Genomic DNA, 9174 nt, shown 5'->3' with positions numbered 1-9174 from the left:
CTTAGAAAATGAAATAGGAAGAGAAGAGTAGGATCAAGAAAAATGTTAACAATATATGCAGGCAGGGAACTACAAATTTTCCTTTATGAAGTACATAGTTGGAAATTTTGCAGCAACTTATTTTATAATTAAAGCTATTCAAAAATTAATAAGAAGTACTAAGATACTAATTTTAAAAAGGAATCTAAATAAAACTCATGGTCCTATACATTGCAAAATAGCAATTAAAAGTAGAAAATAAACATTAAAACTTGTGATGAAACAAAAATGAAGTTAAATAATAATAATATGCCATATGGCATGCATTAAAGTTTTAAAATTATAAAGCCATGATCATACTCCATCAGGGTGGGACTAAATTATCAAATATATAAATTATAAAAATCTATGTCAAAATATTAAAATGTATTACAGTTTCATGACAGAAATTATAGTTGAGAATTTTAAATGCATAATAAAGAAGTATATATATTAATGAATGAAGCTATTAATGAATACATTTTTTAAAAGAAAAAATGTTTAAATTGCATTATAGGTAATAGGATAAGAAAAATTATCAGGAGTGAGGAGATGACTCAGAGTAAATTTCCTTGCTACCAAAACTGACAGTTTGAGTTCAATCCCTGTACTGTATACCCCATATTTGACCATGTCCCTTGGATGGGGATGCCTGGTGGCACTCAGAGGAAGGATAATAGGTCACCAAGAAGAGACTCGATACCCTATGAGCATATACAGGGGGAAGAGGTCCCCCTCAGTCACAGACATAGGGAAGGGGAATAGGGGGGAAGCGGGAGGCAGGGAGGAATGGGAGGATACAAGAGATGGGCTAACAACTGAGATGTAATATAAATAAATTAATAATAAAAAATAAAAATAAAAAAGAAAGGCAATCGAAATTAAAAGTCAACCTAGAATAATCAGAATTATTATATAGATTACATAGAATAATCACAGATTAAAAAGCTATGCCAGCCAAAAAAAAAAAAAAAAAAGTAAGAATAGAACCAGTTTCATCAAGTTGTCCTCTAATACAAAAAAAAAAAAAAACCAAAAAACAAACACAAACACACACACACACACACACACACACACACACACACAGAGAGAGAGAGAGAGAGAGAGAGATTAACATGCTAAGACACATTTGTTTTATGGCTTTAAAATTCGGGGAGAACACTGATTATACAATATGAGAATAAAGCAGATAATATAAAATTGTTTCTCTAATTCATTCAAAAAGATGACTGAAAAATTATAATCTAACAAATATTTAGCTTAACAGTATGATTATATATATATATATATATATATATATATATATATATATATATATATATATAGGAGATTCAATATTAAGGGAGAAGCACAAGCTTAATATACTTAAATACATTTAACATGTTATTTCCCCTGGGGCAGCAGCCTGAGCAACCTGACCAACACAGTTCTCATCTGGGCCCAGATTCAGTGCTTCAAGTTGAACAATCCCAACACCTACTCCATCTATGAGCTACTGGACCACACAGAGGAGTTGGTACTGCCAAACCAGATCTGGTAGCACATCACTGCCACTGAAGATAAAAACCTGAAGCATGGATGTGATCAAAGAAGTGTTGGTGATGGTCTGTTATTAATGGTGGTTCAGAGATCAGAATCCTTGAGCCAGGCCAATGACTCATGGAAATTAGTATGTGCATATAGAGCTGTGTGGGAAAAAATATATATTGAGTGAGACACTGAAGTTTACAGTGCCATTGTGGTAACTGAATTTGCAATGGAAGGTTGGAAAGATGAAGGATGGGAGTGGTGCTTACACAGTGAAGAAGGGCTGAACCATGTTGGTGTTCCTAGGCGGTACTGCTGCCAGGGGCCATGTCTGGGTCTGTGGTCCTATTGCAGAGTATGTGGCCAGTGTGATCCCTGTTAACACTGAAGGCAATGCAGATGTCCATGGTGGTCTCTGCCAGCACAGCATGAGGCAATGTTAATGTCCATGGTCCATGATACCCCTGGGGGATATGAAGATGTAAGTAGCTTATGCTGCCACCCACCAGAGGTCACGTTGACGTCTTTGGTCCATAGTGCTACCAGGAGCCATGTCTACGTCTCTGGTCCTGCTGTAGCTGGAAGAGAGCAGAGGGCATATTGATGTTCTTGACCTGTGTTACCACCAAAGGCCATGTGGATGACAATGGTCTATGATTGATGCTGCCTGAGGCTCTGTTGATATTGATGGGCCAGGCTGCCACCAGAGAACATGTTGGTATACCTGGCTTGTACTGTCACTGGAGTCTATGGCATGTGTTGATGCCAGAGGCAAGGTGGATGTCCATTATATGTATATACTGTCACAAGATAATATGTGGACAATCATGAACTGAACTACTTTTCACTATAAAGGACAAAGATGTTTCTTTTTCATTGTTGTTGATGAATTCTGACTCACAGTTGAGAAAGGAATATATAGAAGGCTTCTATGACAGTCCCCCAAAGTAACAACTTAGACAGGAAACTATCAAAAAGAAGCCTTAAAAATTGTAATTACTGAATTTTCAAGCCTAAAATTTTTTCAAACTCACCAACAATTAATGAGACACAGTATAAGACCCACAAAAAGTCTACAGAAATTATGCAAATCCATAGAGAATTGGACAACATACTACTAAAATGTCCATATATATTCAATGAATCAACACATCAGCAGAATTAGTATTAGTAGTACAATGGCAATATAGGCCAAAGGGATGTACTGATATGATGCAATCTTAGACAAAATTCTACTGAGTTTCTTCACTGTAAGAAAAAAACACAACTTTAAAATTCAAATTGAAGGACAAAAACTGTGCTACCAATGTAGTCACTAATAAAAGGTAAAGTGCTAGAGGCATTACACTACATGATTTCACAGTGTGACACAGAGATTTGATATTACAAATCATTTTATTTGCACATAAACAGATATATAGACCAAAAAACAAACAAAAAATCAAAGAACCAGGAATAAGCATATACTGGTGTGCCCATTTGATTTTTGACAAAGCCACAAACACTCTTTTTAAAAAGTGACACTGAAAATCAAGATTTCTACATATGGAAGTACGAAACTAGATCTTTTTGCTCTGTGTAAAAAAAAATGTAAAATGAATCAAAGGCCTTAATATGAGACCTAAAATTCTAGAACTGATAGAGGAAGGTAGTAAGGAAAATTACAAGAAGTAAGTACATTGGGAGGAAAAACTACTTCAACCAGGAAACAATCTAAAGGTCTGACAAATTAGATTGCAGAAAAAAATGCTTCTGCAAAATGAAAGAAACCAAAGAGTAAAACCAACATACAAAATAAGATAAAAATCTGTGCCACCTATAAGCCTGACAGAATATTAACATGCAAAAACTTACAACCTTAAAAAGCTCAAACAAAACCCAAGCAAAAAGTTAAAAAATTCTCAAAGTGTAATATATAAATAACCAGTGAATATGAAAAAAGATGTTTTTAAAGTTTTTTTCTTTTTCCTAAATTTATTTTAATTTATATATTCACTTTACATCTCAATCATAGCCCCCTCCCTTCTTTTTCATGGTCCCTTCCTCCCACCCTCTTCCCTTTATTCCCTCTCCCCCCTTCTCTTCTGAAAACAGGACACGCCCCATCCAACCCACCCCAGCACATCAAATCGCATCATGACTGAGTTCATCCTCTTCCACTGTGGCCAGGCAAGGCAGCAAGGTTAGGACAAAGTGATCAAAAAAGGCAACAGAGTCCATGTCATAGATCACCTGTTTAACTAATTAGGAGACCCATGTGAAGATCAAAGTGCCCATCAGATATAAACATAGATATAGATATAGGTATTTATATAGGTAGATATAGAAATAGTATAGGTATAGATAAAGATATATGGGGCCTAGGTCCAGCCTATGCATGCTTTTTGGTTGGTTCTTCCATCTCTGTAAGGCCTCATGGGTCTATGTTAGTTGACTCTGTTGGTCTTCTCGTATCATTCTTGTACCCTCTGGGTCTTTATGTCCTTCCCTCTCACTTTCCTACAGAACTCTCAGTGCTCTACCCTAACACCATTAAGGATACTTTGCTATGTTTACAGACAGGAGCCTAATTTGACCATTCCCTGAGAGGCCCCATCCAGCAGCTGATCTAATCAGATGCTGAGACTCAGTATTTTGCTTTTTTATTAATATATTTATTTAATCACTTTACAGGCTGATTGCAGCCCCTTCCCCCTCTGCTCCAAGTCCCACACTCATATCCTTCCTTCTAGTGGGCCGTTTTCCCTTTCTCAGACAAGAGAAGGCCCCCGCATTGGTACCCACCTACCCTAGCACATAAAATAACATCAGGATTAAGCACATCCTCTCCCACTGAGGCCAGACAAGGCATCCCAGGCAGGGGAAAGGGATCCAAAGACAAGCAACAGAGTCAGAGATAGCCCTACTTCAATTGTTAGGGGACCCATACAATGACCAAACTGCACATTTACTACATATTTGGAAGGGGCCTAGGTCCAGTCCATGAATGCTTTCTGGTTGGTGGTTCAGTCTCTGTGAGCCCCTATGGACCCAGTTAGTATACTGCGTAGGTTTTCTTGTGCTGTCCTTCACCCCTCCAGCTCCCTCAATTCTTCCTGCCCTTTTTCCACAAGACTCCCTGTCCTCTAACTATTGTTTGACTGTGAGTCTCTGCATTTATTTCCATCAGCTTCTGGATAAAGCCTCTCAGAAGACTTGGCTTCTGTCTGTAAGCATAGCATAGTATCATTAATAGTGTCAGGGGTTTGCTCTCCCCCATCAGGTGGTTCTCAAGTTGGACTAGTCATTGGTCTGCCATTCTCTCAATCTCCACTCCATCTTCATCCCCACACTTCTTGTAGGCAAGACAAATTTTGGGTCGAATGTTTTATGAGTGGGTTGATGACTTGCTCTCTCCACTGGAAGTCCCACCTAGCTACAAGAGCTGTCAACTTCAGCTTCCTTAACTCCCACTGCTAGGAGTCTCAGCTAGGGTCACCCCCATAGATTCCCTGGAGCCTCCCCCATTCCAGGTTTCCAGTTCATCCCAGAGATGCCTCCCACTGATTTCCATACTCTCTCTCAATTCTGCCCTCCCCCCACTCTTCCACACCTGATTTCCACACCATTCCCCTCCCTACCCCCTCTCTCACCCAGTTCCCTCCATCCATCTATATCAGATGCCTTATTTATTTCACCTTTGGAATGAGATTCAAGGATTCTCCATTGTTCCCTCCTTATCTTCTTTGGGTCTGTGAATTGTAGCATGTTTATTCTGTATTTTATGGTTAATACCAATTTGTAAGTGAGTACATATCATGCTTGTCTTTCTGGGTCTGGATTACCTCATTCATGGTGATCTTTTCTAGTTCCATCCATTTCCATGCATATTGCATGATGTCTTTTTTAATAGCTGAGTAGTAGTCCATTGTGTAAATGTACAGCATTTTCATTATCCATGTTTCAGTTCAGGGACATAACACTGCTATGAACATAGTTGAGCAAGTGTCCTCGTGGTATAATAGAGCATCTTTTGGAATATGCCCTGGAATGGTATACTGTGTCTTGAGTTAGAAGCATTCCCAATCGTACTGCCATAAAAACAGACAGGTTGATCAATGGAATATAATTGAAGACCCATAAATAAACCCACACACCTAGGGACATTTGATTCTTGACAAAGAAGCTGAAACCATACAATATTAAGCATCTTTAACTAACAGAAAATGATAAATAAGTGCATTGAGATTCTATTGCACACCAGTCATAATTATTATCCTGTAAAAATTACAGAGACAGGCTTTGCAGATGCTGCTGTCCCCTCTCATCGCTTGCTGCAGCCATGGTCAACCCCACCATGATCTTTGACATCACGGTAGATGGCGAGCTTTTGGGCTACATCTCCTTCGAGATCTTTGCAGCCAAAGTTCCAAAGACAGGAGAAAACTTTCATGCTCTGAGCACTGGAGAGAAAGGATTTGGATATAAGGGTTCCTCATTTCACAGAATTATTCCATGATTCATGTACCAGAGTGGTGATTTCACATGCCATAATGGCACTGGCAGCAGGTCCATTTTTGGGGAGAAATTTGAGGATGAGAATTTCATCCTGAAGCATACAGGTCCTGGCATCTTGGCACCATGGCAAATGCTGGACCAAACACAAATGGTTTACAGTTTTTTATCTGCACTGCAAAGACTGAGAGGCTGGATGGCAAGCATGTGGTCTTTGGGAAGGTGAAAGAAGGCAGGAACATCGTAAAATCCATGGAGCGCTTTGGGTTCAGGAATGGCAAGACCAGCCAAAAGATCCCCATTTCCGACTGTGGACAACATTAATTCTTTTGACTTGTGGGCATCTTAACCACCAGAACATTCCTTCTGTAACTCAGGAGAATGGCCCCACCCCATCTTCTCCCAGCACCCTGTAATCTCTGCCCTCACTGAAGTTCTTTGGGTTCCAGATTCTCTTCATTCCCCTCCAAGTTTATCTGGATTGCAGAGTTAAGTTTATGATTATGAATAAAAAGTAAATAGGAAAAATTACAGATACACTAACTAGCAAGAAAGTGAGAAAAACTGAGCCCTTAAACAGTGGTGGTGGTAATAATGAAAATTAGTCTAGCCACTATGGATAAGTATAATTATTTTCTAAGTAGTACAAAGTACCAAATGACTCATGTACACCACTTCTGAAAATATACTCAAAGTAACATAGCATACTACAAATATACCTAAATACCCATGTATATTATGATGCTATGGCTAAATGCCATGTTACAGAATTAGCCTCAGCAACCGTAAAATGTGAATGGGTAACTAAAGTTGTATGAGTGCATAACACAGAATTAGTTAGCCACAATGAAGAATATAATGTTGCCACTTGAAAGAAAATGAGAAGACATTGAAATGATTATATTATGCAAAATAACCCATATTGTGAAAGAAATATATTTTCTCATATATATTTTCCATCACTCTAAGCCAAACAAAGGCTTATATAGACTATGTGTTCAAGCAGTTTGTGTCTTTGATTTTGCTTTGGTTCAATTCAGAGTGCACAGTTTTAGTTAAAAATAAGTCACCACTAGGTGCGTCTGATTATGCAATCTGTTGAGCTTAAAAAATGAAGATCATATATTAATTTATTGTATCATCACTATTATAAAATACATGGCAGAAGCAACTCAAGAATGAGAAGATTTATCTTACAATTTCCAAAATATTCCAGTCCATTATTGTAAGGAGAGTTTGTAAACAGAAATGAATCGATACATGGTGATAGGTGAATGAGGCAATGGCTGTTCATGTGGCAGGGATCACAAAAAAGAGAACAAAACAGAAGCCAAAAAGTGGGTTAATAGCTATTATCAGCTTATCCTCGGTGACTGATTTCCACAAGCTATGCTCTAATCTCGTAAAAGCTCCACAGACTACAGCATAGAACCATATGCTGGGAACTAGTCACTTGAGTTATAAACCTATATAACCAATTTCAAATTAAAATCATAAGTTGTGTCTGGTGACACAAAACTGTAATGCTAGCTATTAGGAAGGCAAAAGCAAGGGGATTGAAACTTCAAGGTCTGTGTAGGCTACAGAGATAGCACATGGCCAGCTTGAAGAACTTAGTCAAACCTTATCTCAAAAGAAGTGCATACTTTCCCAATAGTATGACATCCAATACTCTAGGATATATTCAATTATATAGCTCAAGTGATGAGGATGATCATGCTGTGGTCTGGACCTTTGCCCAAGCATGTATTCCTTCTTAGACCCCAGTTGAAACTGTCAGCATATATGGAAGTTGGAACAATATTATCAGGTACAGAATTCTAGACCTGTAGGCATCAAAGATTCTGCCAGAGGATATGCAGCCATCCTTCTTTATAATGAATCAGTTGACATGGATTTAATAATATAATTTTAGAAAGAATATAACTAACTGTTATTAGGTACTGGAAATATGAAAAGCCACTGAAATTTCAGAACCCTGAAACTTAATAGGATTTTTTTTCACCTGTGTTTGTGTCTTAATGACAACTATTGTGTTTGTCACTTTCTGTTGATCCTGTCCAATCGGCATGCTATAATCAATGGAATAGTTTACTGTGACCTTTTGTGATTGACCCAGTGGTCCTGATCTCCACATACTATATCATTTTGAAGTAAAGTTAATATAATCACCACATAAAATTGCAAACTAATACAGCTTATCCCTTATGAATATGAATTAATTCTAATATCCTCTTTAGAATGGAGAAGAACACATTTACTAAATGAATGGTAGTATGTAATACATCAAAGAGCTTATTAACAAAGCCATAGTAATGACACCATGTTTAACACAAAATCAGTAATCAAAGTTGCTACTTGGTTAACACTATGTTAATTTAGACTCATTCATCAAAATATACTCAAATTCTGCCTTTCTGACTGGATGTTTGAATATAAATATATTAAATAGTATTACTCTTACATTGTAATACCTTTAACAATAAGTTACTTCTAAATATCCTTTATAGTATGAAATGTGTCATACTAACTTTTAATAATTTTTGAAGTTTTGTATTTTTCTTTTTATTAAATATTTAATATGGGTATGGTATGTGTTTTGAATAAATTAACCTCTATTTCCTCACAACAATGTGCTCATTATCCTCAACACCACTTTCTTTTCCAATTTCATGTGCTGTATATATGTTTAAAACTAAAATTCACTTAATGTTGCCAGTATGTGCATGGCATAGGGCCATCTACAAAAGCATGGGTACTGTTTCAAGGCTAGCATCCTTGAGCAAAAATATAAAAACAAACAATAAAAACTTCACTGACCCTCTTCCAGCAGCCACCAATTGCCAATAGCTCCTCAGCTAGCAGTAGGACTTGGTCAGACCCTCTCATCTATACTGGGATTGTGGCTTATCTTGATCTTACACATGTCTTATGCATGCACTCACAGCTGTTATGAATCCATGATTACAACTGTCCTTTTATGTCTGAAAAAAACACACTTTTGCTGTACCCATCCATTACCTATAGCTCTAACAATATTCCCAATCCCTTCTTCCACAGAGAATCCCCAGCCTTGGAAAGAGGAGCGGTGTAATATAAATGTCCCATTTTTGACTGACTAACCCACAAAATTTT

General features: G+C 37.5%; 1 pseudogene; it reads left to right on the top strand.

Moving 5' to 3' along the window:
• Positions 1-5863: 5863 nt before the first annotated feature.
• LOC127185494 (peptidyl-prolyl cis-trans isomerase A-like) lies at positions 5864-6363 on the top strand (annotated as a pseudogene).
• The last annotated feature ends 2811 nt before the right edge of the window (positions 6364-9174 follow it).

Source organism: Acomys russatus, chromosome X (assembly GCF_903995435.1).
Source record: "Acomys russatus chromosome X, mAcoRus1.1, whole genome shotgun sequence".
Lineage (NCBI taxonomy): Eukaryota > Metazoa > Chordata > Mammalia > Rodentia > Muridae > Acomys > Acomys russatus.
This window is presented reverse-complemented; position numbering and strand designations above follow the sequence as displayed.